Below are 14,459 nucleotides of genomic sequence, written 5' to 3' on the forward strand. Positions count from 1 at the left end.
GTGGGTAGCGACTTTTTTTTCAATTTCTCTCAGGTGACCATCCAACTTCCTCTTGATGTCATTGATCGTCTCCGCTTCCACCACCCTTGTGGGCAGCGAGTTTCGGGTCATTACCACCCGCTGTGTAAAAAAGTGCTCCCTACATTTATTGCACAAAACTTTCTATCTGTATCCCCTAGTCCTAGAGGGGAGGTGGGGGGGGGGGGCGGTGGAAGAGAGCGAACCACACATACACACAGCACGGGGAGAGGACAGGGAGAGAGTTCAAGGTCTCTCCTGAAAGATGGACATCTATCCAGAATACTCTACATCACTAGATCAAGTGCGTGGGCAGAGATTAACTGCTTATGCAAGCAAAAATAATGCCAGATATGTGACTAAATCAATTTTGAATATAGTGATGAGAATGTCAGTCAATAAATTAGCCTTCTCATTTAAGGCTTCTTCACAAAAATGCATATTTGTTGTTATTTTTATTGGTAAGATAAATTTTTAATGCCTTGATCTTTCGAAATTTGCTCACTGGCCTCCCGGGCTGAGCAAAAATCATAATGCAACCCTCCGCCCGAAAAAGTTGGACAATCCTGCTGAAGATGGTACATACTGCTGCCACTGTGCGCCAGTGGTGCAGGGAGTGAATGTTGAAGGTGATGGATGGGGTGCGAATCAAGTGGGCTGCTTTGTCCTGGATGGTGTTGAGCCTCCTGAGTGTTGTTGGAGCAGCACCCATCCAGGCAAGTGGAGAGTATTCCATCACACTCCTGACTTGTGCCTTGTAGATGGTGGACAGGCACTGGGAAGTCAGAAGGTGAGTTACTCGCCACAGAATTCCCAGCCTCTGACCTGCTCTTGTAGTCACAGCATTTATGTTGCTGGTCCAGTTCAGTTTGTGGTCAATGGGGACCCTAGGATTCAGCGATGGTAATGCCATTTCTTTTCTCTTCAAGTATTTAACAATTCCCTTTTGAAAGTTACTATTGAGTTTGCTTCCACCAATCTATTGAGGCACCGCATTCCAGACCATAACAACTTTTTTTCTGTCATGTTGCCTCTGGCTCTTTTGCCAGTTACCTTAAATCTGTGCCCCCTGGTTACCGTTACTGACGCTTCATGTGTTGGCAAGCAAACTTTGGTACAAGGACTATATTGCTGATTGTACCTAATGTTTGCTCCTATTGTATTGCCTTGTACCTATTGTGTTTCAAGGGTATTGTATTGCTCTCTTCCTCCCTGCTTTGTAAAGCCTCCTAAAAACCTATCTCTTTCACCGGAATTGTGGCCTTCCCCCCGCCCCTCCCAACCCCACTCCATAACTCCTGTGTTTTCCTGCTTGGTGCCTACCTCATCACCTTTTAAAGAGATCTGAAAAGTTTTTATGTGAGGAGTGCTATGTAAGTGCAATTTGTTGTTGCTGCTGTATAATCAGGTCCTACCAGAGAACTGAGTGAGAATCAGTGGATCATGGTGGAGAGGGGAAGGTTAGTAAGAAGTGTCAATATGCGTGTAACTAAAGTTAGCAAGGGGCATCATAGGGAATTCAGTGCAGAATACAGAAAATTATAGCGAGAATATCTACAGGAAAATGAAGCTTTTGGAAATGGTTGAGTGGATCTATTAGCCCAATTTTGAATTCTTAATCCACCTGGAGAAGTTTGTTCTCTGTCTGAGTTGAAGGAAGGCACGCTTACAATTGGATGACTCTCCCAACACATTGCTCCAGAACACCTTTAGCATATAGTTTTTTGCTCCTACTTGATAATAGGCATGTTTTGCAAATAAAGGCCAGAACTAGTTTAAAGTTGTAATTTGGATTAGTGAAAAAAGATGAAGTCACTCAGGTAAGATGGGCAGGAGGTGGGATGTCAACAAGACATTGCAAGTAATGTCCTACCTTTGCCACTCTGAGAAAATGTGTATCAATGTGCCCTTGAGGTAATATCACCACCAACATATGTCACTCACATGACATATATCCTGAGTCGCATAGGAGCTTGCTGAATGTAGCTTGAAATCTTCAGTTGAATTAATTCTACTTTGGCAGAGATAACCAATCTGATGTGTCGCATTGCAGATATTTTGTCAGTGTTGCTGACAGATATCTATGTAGGTGCCTTGTTCACAAAAGTGAAAAGTCTACAGGAGCATGATTTGTGACTCATCAAGAATATGTTGTAAAACTTAATCATAAATCGTCCATTGGTACTAAAAGCCTGGAGAAAGTGGGAAAGCTTACTAAGAGCAGGAGTAATTAGATCTTTCCCAAGGGGAAATTACAGGGTTGATTTAACTTGAAGATAATTAAAAGCACAGGTAACTGTAAAATGCTGCAGTTGTTGAAATATGCAGAATTGATTGTCCCAAAGCACAGATGTACTTTGTTTCAATCCATAACAACTAGGTTACAGGGTTTTGTCCAGAACAGACAAAAAGATTATTTTATAGAAAGAAACTGTGACACCCACCTTGATTCCAGCATTTAGCTTGCAAAATGCCGTTTTGCAATCCAGAATGCGAATCCCAATTGCAAGTTTTTAGGAGAAAATTTGCAAGTTTACTGTAAAGCCTTGACAAGGTTAGCCAGTTTGAACCATGGGAGCTAAGAGACTGGGAAAAGTATAGCCATTGCAGTAAGGAATTACATCCGCTATGCCAGACAGTTTTTCAAGGAATATGGGGAGATATCAGACGTGTTGTCTTTCAGATGAGATGTTAACCCGAGGCCCTATCTGCCTGCTTAGGTGAATGTAAAAGATCCCATGGCACTATTTTGAAAGAGAATTATCCATTGAGTCTTAGCTAATAGTTATCCCTCAATCAACATCAAAAAACAGATTATCTGGTCATTATCACATTGCTGCTTGTGGGAGTTTGCTGGGCACATACTGGCTTCTGTGCTTTCTGCATTACAACAATGACCACACTTCAAAAGTACTTCATCAGCTGTAAAGAGCTTTGAGATATTCAGTGGCCATGAAAAGCACTATATAAATGCAAGTCTTTCTTTTTTTAAAGAAAAGAGATATAACTAATGGGCAATGCTCACATGTGAGCACTTGTGAAAGGGTCGAGAATGAGAGGGCAAAAGAAGCAAAAGTGACACGAGGAAAAACTTTTTCACGTGATGAGTGGTTAGGATCCGGAATGCAGTGCCTGAGAATGAGGTGGAGGCAGGTTCAATCAAGGCACTCAAAAGGAAATTAGACTGTTATCTGAAAAGGAAGAACTTGCAAGGTTATGGGGAGAAGGCGAGGGAATGACAGTAGGTGAATTGCTCATTCGGAGAGCCGGTGTGGATACAATGGGGTGAATGGCCTCATTCTGCGCTGAACAGTTCTATGATTCTGTGATGTATCCAGGTACGTCATAAACAATGAGCATTTATCAGAAAATCACATGCTGCAAGTCCCAGGTATTTCATGAAACACTTGCAGGGTGTGAGGCACCCAGCCATGTTTGAGGACATGGAAATTCTACCCTCCAATTTCCTCCTAAAGGATTGCAGTTTATGATTAAAGGGAAAGTTGTGCTGGTGAGAGAAAAGCTGACTAATTGTTCACACTGATACTGTGGAGATATTTGTACTGTTACTTTTTGATGCCAAAGATTTGGAGGTTTTGCTGCAGGATGTGCATCAAAGGAGGTTAACACTATTTGGGACTGAAGCTAACCTCCTAATAAAAGAACAGGCGGAAGCTGAATGTCACTGATTGAATCAATGCAGTCACCTAGATCTGCAAATACTGCAGAAGTTGTTTTGTATTAGGAGGTATTCCTCAATTTTGTATATGTTTCTTGTGATGCTTACCAATCATGACATGAGCCCAAGTCAGCAATATCTGCTCCCACTAGGAAGTACCATTTGAAGCATTGTACACATTCATTGTGATTTTCATACACTTTTTCATTATGCTAAAGCTGCCAGACACACTTTTTAAAAAATGGAGCTAGTATCCAAGGAACAACAAGGCTGAGGTGCTCCTATGCTATTAGGAGGTACCTTCAACAGTCATGGATGCAAATCACAGCTATGGGATGATATGAAGAGCCCTGATGACCATATGAATGGCATCTACAAGGATTGAGGGATCTCAGGCACCCCCTTCCCCCCACCACCACCACCATCACCCTCCTGGTGAAAGCCTTGGTCTACTGATGCCTTAAATTTTTTTTTAGATACAGCACTGAAACAGGCCCTTCCGCCCACCGAGTCTGTGCTGACCAACAACCACCCATTTATACTAATCCTACATTAATCCCATATTCCCTACCACATCCCCACCATTCTCCTACCACCTCCCTACACTAGGGGCAATTTACAATGGCTAATTTACCTATCGACCTGCAAGTCTTTGGCTGTGGGAGGAAACCGGAGCACCCGGCGGAAACCCACGCGGTCACAGGGAGAACTTGCAAACTCCGTACAGGCAGTGTCCAGAACCAAACCCGGGTCGCTGGAGCTGTGAGGCTGCGGTGCTAACCACTGCGCCGCCCAAATTTAATTTAAGAAGGAAAGTTTTGTAAGTGTTACCCCTTGCAAATGTAGCATTTGTCACTGTGAACAGCAGATGTGCTGGGTATCCCCTGTGGAAATTTCTTTTTGTGTGTTCATTCTTACTTCTACAAAACAGCCAGCACATCTTGAGCAATCGCTTCTATTCCTGCACTCACCATTGCCTGGAGAGTCCTCAAAGTATCTGACCTTGTCCCCTGCCTCTTCCTTGTCTACATCTGCCCCTTGGTGACAATATCTACAGTCACAGAATCGGCTTCTATATGTATGTTGATGACATCCAGTTCTACTTTTCCACCATGTCTCTTAACATCTCACCACCTCCGTACTGTCAGACTCTGTTTGATATCAAGTAATGGATGAGTCATATTTTCTTCCAATTGCGCATTCCTGAGGATTGAAGATGTTGTTTTTGGATCCTGCTACAGACTCCAGCCACTGCCATTAACCCATGCCCCAACCACTCACTCAGGCTGAATTAGATCATGAAACCTTGGTTTCGTGTTCAATCCAGCACTGAGCTTTAAATACCACATCAATCCATCACCAAGGCCACTTATTTCTACCTCTGCAGCATATCCTGCCTCTGTACCTACCTCAGCCTTTTGTCACTGAAACCCTCATCCATATTTTTGATATCTCTAAGGTTGATTTCTCTAATTTCTCCTTGCTTGTGTCCCATCCTTCATATTTGTAAGTTCCAACTAGTTCTAAACTTAGCTGCCTGTACCCTCTCCCATATTAAGTCTGTTTGCCAATCACTCCTGTCTTTCGGGCGTAAATTGCCTCCCAGTGCCTTGTAGGTTAAATTTAAAGCCTTGTACTCATTTTCAAATCTCTTCATGGCCTCACCAACCTTATTTCTGCAAACTCCTTTGGCCTTATAGCCACACCCTTTGGTACTTTGACTCTGGACTTTGTCCATTTCCTTTTTTGTTCTCGCCCTACCATTGCTGGTTAGTTCTTCATCTGCATCAGCCCCATTCTGTGATCTCTGTCTTTAAACACCTCAAATATTCTTCTTCTCTCTCTAACTTTTAAAAACCTAAGAAAACATATTTTGATCAAGTTTTGCATATGCACCTGTTGCCTATTTCAAGCTGGCACTGTGGACACCTGGAAATCACCAGCTTCCAATTTGTCAGCTAGCAGTCTTCCAGAGGAGATTGGATGTGGAATATCGCAACACAAAATTTGTCGCCCCAACGCTGACTTTTCACTCAAAAAACTGGCAGAATTTTCTTCAACTCCTCCCCCATGGAATGCAATGATGTCATCATTCCAGGATCATAACAAATATGTTGGAAAAATAAAATCCTCTCATTTTTTTCAAAAACTTGTTGCATGATATAATGAATCCTTCTTATGCTGCAATGTGAGAGGAAGCTATCTCACAACTCTGTAGCCATTTGTTCCTAGTTACAGCAACATTTTGTCAGGAAGTAACCACGTTTTACTATGTAAATAACCTCAAACATAATTTCAAGCTGTTTTATTCTGTGGTTGCACTCGGCAACTCATCCCTTGGAATTGGAAGGAAGTGTAAAACTGAACAATTTGTGGCATTTTCTTGATACTGATTTCAGTGAACGAATGTAGTCATTCTGGTAATTTTAATTTTCAAGCTGGAGTTCGTTTTGATAAAAGCATGACATGCTGATTTGTCCAAGTATGGTGACTAACTCTAATTTTTCATTTGTCTAGCATTAATACCGAATTAGGGCGACATTTCCACCCATTCATAATCAACAATTGTTTTGCATTAGTCTCTTTTTTTTTTGCACTAAATTCTTTATTCCTCTGTTGGTAGCATTCAAGCCTGAACAATAAAGCTGCACTACTTTATGGGTTTTATAGGGGAACTGCTTCATAAAAAACTATTTGCCAAACCTTTTTGTTGATGTCAGAACACAATAACTTAAAATGAAATCAGTGAATGGAAAATCTTGGACACTGCACCCATGATTACCTGAAACATGCTGATGTGGGTGAGATACTTTGCGCCAATGTGTACTTGGAAAAATTTCCTCGATATGATATCATAAATTATGCCAAATTAGATCATGACATCACTTGCACTTCCACATGGTAGATAGTGGTGAAAGTGACACTGCTGTTCTGGCCTTTCTCCATTCTGAGACATTAAAAAAAGGTTTGCCAAGCATTTTCTGATGAAGATTGTGTCCTTCAAAGATGCATAGTATTTTAAATCACCACTCCCTGATTAATATTTCTCACTGAAGACTTTGGTTTGGCTGATCTCCATCGTTTAATATTTGTTTCTTCTCTGTGACTGAGGCTAATTCACATTACAATGATTGACATCCCTTGATTTGCATTTCAGAAATATTACTGTAATGGAAAGACACTTAAAATATCTTTAAAACCATACAAAATATAAATATACATGATAAACAGACTATAAAAACCTAAGGTTACTCTTTCCAGTGGGCTTCCAGCAGGATTAAGACCCAAATGAAATAATGAATGCAAACCAATGTGAGCTGTGTGAATTTAGATTTATTTTGAAAATTTTGCATTTTGACCCAATTGGGGTGATTTAGAGACTGGAAGAGTTTGCATTTTTATTTGACTATCTTGCATCTATGTCGAGCTATATCAAAAACATCCCTACTCTTTGTATCGCCAGTCAACTGCCAGAATGTTGTTTTGTTATTATTTTTACAATTATTTTGCATTGATGGCACTTTGTCCAGTCCATTTAATTTGCATGGTCCATTTCTATGCTGACAAGGGGGACCGTCAAAATTGATTGTCAATATTATTCCCTGAAGAATATCATTAGCTTCAGAGCAGTAAAGGACTGGTGCTAGAAAGCCATCATTCGTTCCTTATAGAAGTATATTAAAAATTAATACAGTATACATTTTAAAGTTTTCAGGCTGAAAATCAATGGGGATGGGGGAAGGTGGGTTTCACCGCGTAAAGAATGTGATGTACCTGCCGGAGACCTCCTTTGTTGATTCTGCAAATGTTCCTAGGGTTGGGAGGAGGTCCCTCGGCATGAGTTGCATGCATAGCACTGGGGAAAATGTAGGGCACTCACCACATGGAGAAGCTTTGATTGCAAGTTTCAGTGTTTGGAGGAGAGGTTGCTCCTCACTGAAAGGAGAGTGAAGTACTTTCTGAAACCACTTTAAAAAAAATTGCTTCTCAATCTTTGGGAGTCCAGGCCACGATCCTTAGGTGGAGCCTACTAGCACCATTTATTGGTCTACTACACCTGGTCTTATTAGGCGCACCATTTCCCTTTGAGGGCCTGAGATGTATCAGCTTCTATATAGTGAGTCTCAGCTGCTCATTCCACACCTTTCCTGAATTTGGTGCAGGCGGATTTTGTAGCTGTTCCGGCATGTTCCAGCCACTGTTAAAATGGGAGTATTCCAGAAAACAGCGGATTTCTGGGCCCTTTAGATACAAATCAAAAGCTGAGTGTACATTCTTGTAATGTTGTGTTTTGATGTGTAAGCCATTGATAGGCAAGACATCCAGAGTAAAAAAAGCATTTGGGTTCAAACTGCTCAATAAAAGGGGAAACAATAATAATATTGAAAGAAGAGCTCAATTTTTCTCAACCTCATTGAGCTCAGCTGAATTTTATATGCCCAGCTCTGCAGATACATTTGCCTCGATATTTACAGGCAGGGAACAGGGGCTGAGGTGTAGCAGTTGGGAAACCTGTAAATGCGGTTTCCTGGAAGTGCTGCTGAATTTAATGCAGGAACTCATTTAAATTTTTTACTCCATTTTGCAGCCAACAGCCAGTGAGATTGAGAGGCTGGCTGTTGGGCATGAAGGCTGGCACCAGGTAGTAACTGGGGAGCAGAGAGGATTGAGGAGGAAGGGAGAGGACATGAGTCGGGGTGGCCATATGGAGGTGGGATATGGGGCGAAGAGGAAATCGGCGGCACCAAAGAGTAAATCGAGAGGGCGGGGGGTCCTGGGGAGAGTGGTGAGGAGACTGCAGCCTATAAGTAGATCGGTGGTATATGATCGTGAGGGGGTGGGGGTGCTTGGTGGATCATGGGGAGGGAAACAGGTTAGCTTGTGGGGCTGTTAGCAAGCACTCCTGATCTTCCTGGCTCACAATCTGTGCTGGAAAGGCATTTAACTGGTGGATCCGGCCCTTCTGTCCTCTTTTTAGCTGCTGGGTTTCCCGAGCCCTGTGAAACCTGGCCCGCAGTTGTTAAAAGTAAAATGGTGGTTAAATTTGATGCAAGCAAATACGGGGTAGGTGGTGGCGCAGTGGTATTATCACTGGACTAGTAACCCAGAGACCCAGGGTATGCCTCTGGGGACATGGGTTCGAATCCCATCACAGCAGAAGGTGGAATTTAAATTTAATTCATAAATCTGGAATTAAAAGTTAGTCTAATGATGGCCATGAAACCATTGTCGATTGTTGTAAAAACTCATCTGGTTCACTAATGTCCTTTAGGGAAGGAAATCTGCTGTCCTTACCTGGTCTGGCTCCAGACCCACAGTAACGTGGTTAACTCTGACATGCCCTCTGAAATGGCCGAGCAAGCCACTCAGTTGTACCTAACCGCTACGAAGTCAATAAAAAGGAATGAAACCGGACGGACCTCCCGGCATCGACCTAGGCACTGGAAACGACAACGGCAAACCCAGCCCTGTCAACCCTGCAAAGTCCTCCTCACTAACATCTGGGGGCTTGTGCCAAAGTTGGGAGAGCTGTCCCACAGCCTAGTCAAGCAACAGCCTGACATAGTCATACTCACGGAATCATACCTAACAGACAATGCCCCAGAGACTTCCATCACCATCCCCGGGTATGTCCTGTCCCACCGGCAGGACAGACCCACCAGAGGTGGCGGGACAGTGGTATACAGTAGGGAGGGAGTTGCCCTGGGAGTCCTCAACATCGACTCCGGACCCCATGAAGTCTCATGGCACCAGGTCAAATATGGACAAGGTAACCTCCTATTGATTGCCACCTACCGCCCTCCCTCAGCTGATGACTCCGTACTCCACCATGTTGAACACCACTTGGAGGAAGCACTGAGGGTGGCAAGGGCACAAAATGTACTCTGGGTGAGGGACTTCAATGTCCATCATGGAGAGTGGCTCGGTAGCACCACTACTGACCGAGCTGGCCGAGTCCTAAAGGACATAGCTGCTAGACTGGGTCTGCGGCAGGTGGTGGGGGAACCAACACAAGGGAAAACCATACTTGACCTCGTCCTCACCAATCTGCCTGCCGCAGATGCTTCTGTCCATGACTGTATTGGTAGGAGTGACCACCGCACAGTCCTTGTGGAGACGAAGTCCTGCCTTCACATTGAGGATACCGTCGGTCATGTTGTGTGGCACTATCACCGTGCTAAATGGGATAGATTTCGAACAGATCTAGCCATGCAAAACTGGGCATCCATGAGGCGTTGTAGGCCATCAGCAGCAGCAGAATTGTACTCAACCACAATCTGTAACCTCATGGCCTGGCATATCCCCCACTCTACCATTACCATCAAGCCAGGAGACTAACCCTGGTTCAATGAAGAGTGCAGGAGGGCATGCCAGGAGCAGCACCAGGCATACCTCAGAATGAGGTGTCAACCTGGTGAAGCTACAACAGAGGACTACTTGCATGCCAAACTGCGTAAGCAGCATGCGATAGACAGAGCTAAGCGACCCCATAACCAACGGATCAGATCGAAGCTCTGCAGTCCTGCCACATCCAGCCATGAATGGTGGTGGACAATTAAACAACTAACTGGAGGAGGTGGCTCCACAAATATCCCCATCCTCAATGATGGGGGAGCCCAGTACATCAGTGCGAAAGATAAGGCTGAAGCATTTGCAACAATCTTCAGCCAGAAATGCCGAGTTGATGATCCATCTCGGCTCCTCCTGAAGTCCCCAGCATCACAGATGCCAGACATCAGCCAATTCGATTCACTCCGCGTGATATCAAGAAACGACTGAAGGCACTGGATACTGCAAAAGCTATGGGCCCTGACAATATTCCGGCAATAGTACTGAAGACCTGTGCTCCAGAACTTGCCGTGCCCCTAGCCAAGCTGTTCCAGTACAGCTACAACACTGGCATCTACCCAGTGGAAAATTGCCCAGGTATGTCCTGTACACAAAACGCAGGACAAGTCCAACCCGGCCAATTACCGCCCCATCAGCCTACTCTCAATCATCAGTAAAGTGATGGAAGGTGTCATCAACAGTGTCATCAAGCGGCACTTGCTTAGCAATAGCCTGCTCTGTGACGCTCAGTTTGGGTTCCGCCAGGGCCACTCAGCTCCTGACCTCATTACAGCCTTGGTTCAAACATGGACAAAAGAGCTGAACTCAAGAGGTGAGGTGAGAGTGAAATAAAAACAAGAAATGCTGGAATCACTCAGCAGGTCTAGCAGCATCTGTGGAAAGAGAAGCAGAGTTAACGTTTCGGGTCAGTGACCCTTCATTGGAACTCCAATGAAGGGTCACTGACCCGAAACGTTAACTCTGCTTCTCTTTCCACAGATGCTGCCAGACCTGCTGAGTGATTCCAGCATTTCTTGTTTTTATTTCAGATTTCCATCCGCAGTATTTTGCTTTTATTTTAGTGAGGTGAGAGTGACTGCCCTTGACATCAAGGCAGCATTTGACCGAGTATGGCATCAAGGAGCCCTCGCAAAACTGAAGTCAATGGGAATCAAGAGGAAAACCCTCCGCTGGCTGGAGTCATACCTCGCGCAAAGGAAGATGGCTGTGATTGTTGGAGGTCAATCATCTGAGCTCCAGGACATCACTGCAGGAGTTCCTCAGGGTAGTGTCCTGGGCCCAACCATCTTCAGCTGCTTCATCAATGACCTTCCTTCAATCATAAGGTCAGAAGTGGGGATGTTCGCTGATGATTGCACAACGTTCCGCACCATTCGTGACTCCTCAGATACTGAAGCAGTCTGTGTAGAAATGCAGCATGACCTGGACAATATCCAGGCATGGGCTGATAAGTTGCAAGTAACATTCGCACCACACAAGTGCCAGGCAATGACCATCTCCAACAAGAGAGAATCTAACCATCTCCCCTTGACATTCAATGGCATTACCATCGCTGAATCCCCCACTATCAACATCCTAGGGGCTACCATTAACCAGAAACTGAACTGGAGTAGCCATATAAATACCGTGGCTACAGGAGCGGTCAGAGGCTAGGAATCCTGAGGCGAGTACCTCACCTCCTGACTCCCCAAAGCCTGTCCACCATCTACAAGGCACAAGTCAGGAGTGTGATGGAATACTCTCCACTTGCCTGGATGGGTGCAGCTCCAACAACACTCAAGAAGCTTGACACCATCCAGGACAAAGCAGCCTGCTTGATTGGCACCCCATCTACAAACATTCACTCCCTCCACCACCAACGCACAGTGGCAGCAGTGTGTACCATCTACAAGATGCACTGAAGCAATGCACCAAGGCTCCTCAGACAGCACCTTCCAAACCCGCGACCTCTACCAACTAGAAGGACAAGGGCAGCAAATACATGGGAACACCACCACCTGCAAGTTCCCCTCCAAGTCACACACCATCCTGACTTGGAACTATATCGCCGTTCCTTCACTGTCACTGGGTCAAAATCCTGGAACTCCCTTCCTAACAGCACTGTGGTTGTACCTACCCCAAATGGACTGCAGCGGTTCAAGAAGGCAGCTCACCACCACCTTCCCAAGGGCAATTAGGGATGGGCAATAAATGCTGGCCTGGCCAGCGTCGCCCACATCCCATGAATGAATTTTTAAAAAGCAGCTTCATTAAAATATTTAAATGAAGGGTCAGGAGCTGGAGAGCAGGTTAATTGTCTGTCCCCCAACCCACCTCCATTAAAATCAGAAGTGGGTGTGTTGGAGGCAGGTTGAGGTCAGTTTCTACTTTTTGTGTTTTAAACTCCATCCTGGGGCTTAAATATTCCCACATATTGCTGAGACAGCTTCAGTATCGTATATTCTTCTGGGATAAATGCAAACATTTCTTGGAATACAGTTTGAACTGTATCTGTATTTGGTAAACCATCAATTATACACCCAAAAATGGATGTGATTTTTTTTTGGGCCATGGAAGTTCTAAATTCTCAAGAACTGTACAAATGCAGTTTGGCATCTTGTCAAACAACAGCAACCCTGTTGTAAATATACAATGTGGCTGAAAGTCCATGGCCCTTCTGGTACACTCCAGAACTTCCTCGGAAGTTTTTAGATGGCTTTTGGTGAGGATGAACCTCCACCTGTCCCAAACAAGGCTATTGATTGATGTTGGAAAGCATGAAGCCAGGGGTAGGGACACCCTACCTCAGGAATGCCCTCGTCTCTGGCCCTCAAAGGGACCTGTCAAAACATTGGTGAAAGTATGCCTGGTGAGATCAATTGTGCAGATCCACCGAATGGTAGTAACAGGCCCTACCTGGAGTCCTGGCCATAATTATGGCTTAGATCCCCAAGGATTGAGGAGCAATTTTTTTTCCAACAGCTCCCTTACAAGAACACCAAGAAAGCATGTGTAGCTCCATTCTGGGGTTATGTACTAGCAAACTCCTCAGACCTGGCAACTTACACTCGCATTCTTGACCTCTCCAACATGTTAGGTACCCTAAATGACCCTCAACTGGCACATGTAAGTGTCAAAGTCATGGTAATGAAGGCTGCTCCCTCTGAACCCTTAAACTTCGTCACAGTCAGCAGCAGTGGTTTTGGATAGTCACTGTGGATTTTTGACCTCAGTATATTAATCTTTTCGCACAATTAGTTTAACTGGGCTGGTCGAGTAGGTCACATACTTTCTGGACTCAATCAATAGCATATCCTAAGTTCTTCAATCCTCCAAATTCCAGCTCTTTGTCTCTCTCAACAGGGTGTACTGCCTCGCAAAATAGTTTTCCAAAAAAGTTTGTTTCCGTCAAGATCTTTCAAGATTGCTCCTGGTCAGTTGGCTCCCTAGGGAGCTCCTCACTATGTATGTCTATCTGTGGCCATCTACTGCCATCCGTTGCTCTTTCTCCCTCTAAACCACGTCTTCTGCTGTTTAAGTTCCCCTGATTCTAACAGTGGTGCATTTTAGCACAAGCTTCAAGTTAACTGTTAGTTTAAATGTCTTCTATAAGTTAGTTCAAATCCCATTCTCTAACCTTTCCTTCTAAAGATCTAGAAAAGAACTGGACCTGGATTTTCTCTCAAATCTGGCTTCAAATTCCTGGTCTTCTCTCGACATCAAGAAGATGCTTCTGCACTGGACAATACTGGCTGTACCATAAGACTCTGATGTGCTGCTCTTTTGTGATATTTAAAGTAACTTTGATCAGTTTACTGCCCTACCCCCAACACTGCTGTTATTGAGAGATTTTAATCTCCTGCTGAGCCTGTGATTGGCCACTGGTTCTCGCCCGGGCCGAAGAACAAACCTCTGCTGTTTCTGGATTTTATGGTCTCTGTAACTTTGCCATCATCTTTCTGATCCTGCAACTGACTCTGTGAACCTTCTGGATCTTCATTCCTATGAAAATACCACCATTAGTGCATCCTCCAACACTCTACCCTCAAATAGCTTCTGGACTTCACTCGCTTCATCTGTCTCCAAACTGGGACAACAATTCGTCAATGCTGCCTGCTGACTCCACCCTACATAAGTCATTGTTAACCCATTATGTAACCTCTGACTTTAATTCTGGACTCCTTCCTATTATCTCCTATCTATTGCCTATTTCCCATTTACTATTGATTTTTAGGTACACTAACTTTTGTATAACCAGACCTATTTAACTAACTTCCTCTGCGTCCATTTGTGTGCACATTTTGGCTGCCACTCCAGACCCGAGCCCATCACTCTATTTCCACTTTTGCTCTTTCTTTTTAACTTCTTTTCTCTTACTGCTCGTAGACTCCTGTATTCCATCGTTATGCCTCCTTTCACTTCTCCACTCTCA

General features: G+C 44.3%; 1 protein-coding gene across 3 annotated transcripts in view; it reads left to right on the top strand.

Moving 5' to 3' along the window:
- Positions 1 to 14,459, top strand: part of creb5b (cAMP responsive element binding protein 5b) — a 559,467-nt gene that overhangs the window by 243,949 nt on the left and 301,059 nt on the right. The gene's annotated exons all lie outside the window — the stretch shown is intronic.

The sequence above is a fragment of the Heterodontus francisci genome, chromosome 2, assembly GCF_036365525.1.
Source record: "Heterodontus francisci isolate sHetFra1 chromosome 2, sHetFra1.hap1, whole genome shotgun sequence".
In the NCBI taxonomy this organism is placed as follows: domain Eukaryota; kingdom Metazoa; phylum Chordata; class Chondrichthyes; order Heterodontiformes; family Heterodontidae; genus Heterodontus; species Heterodontus francisci.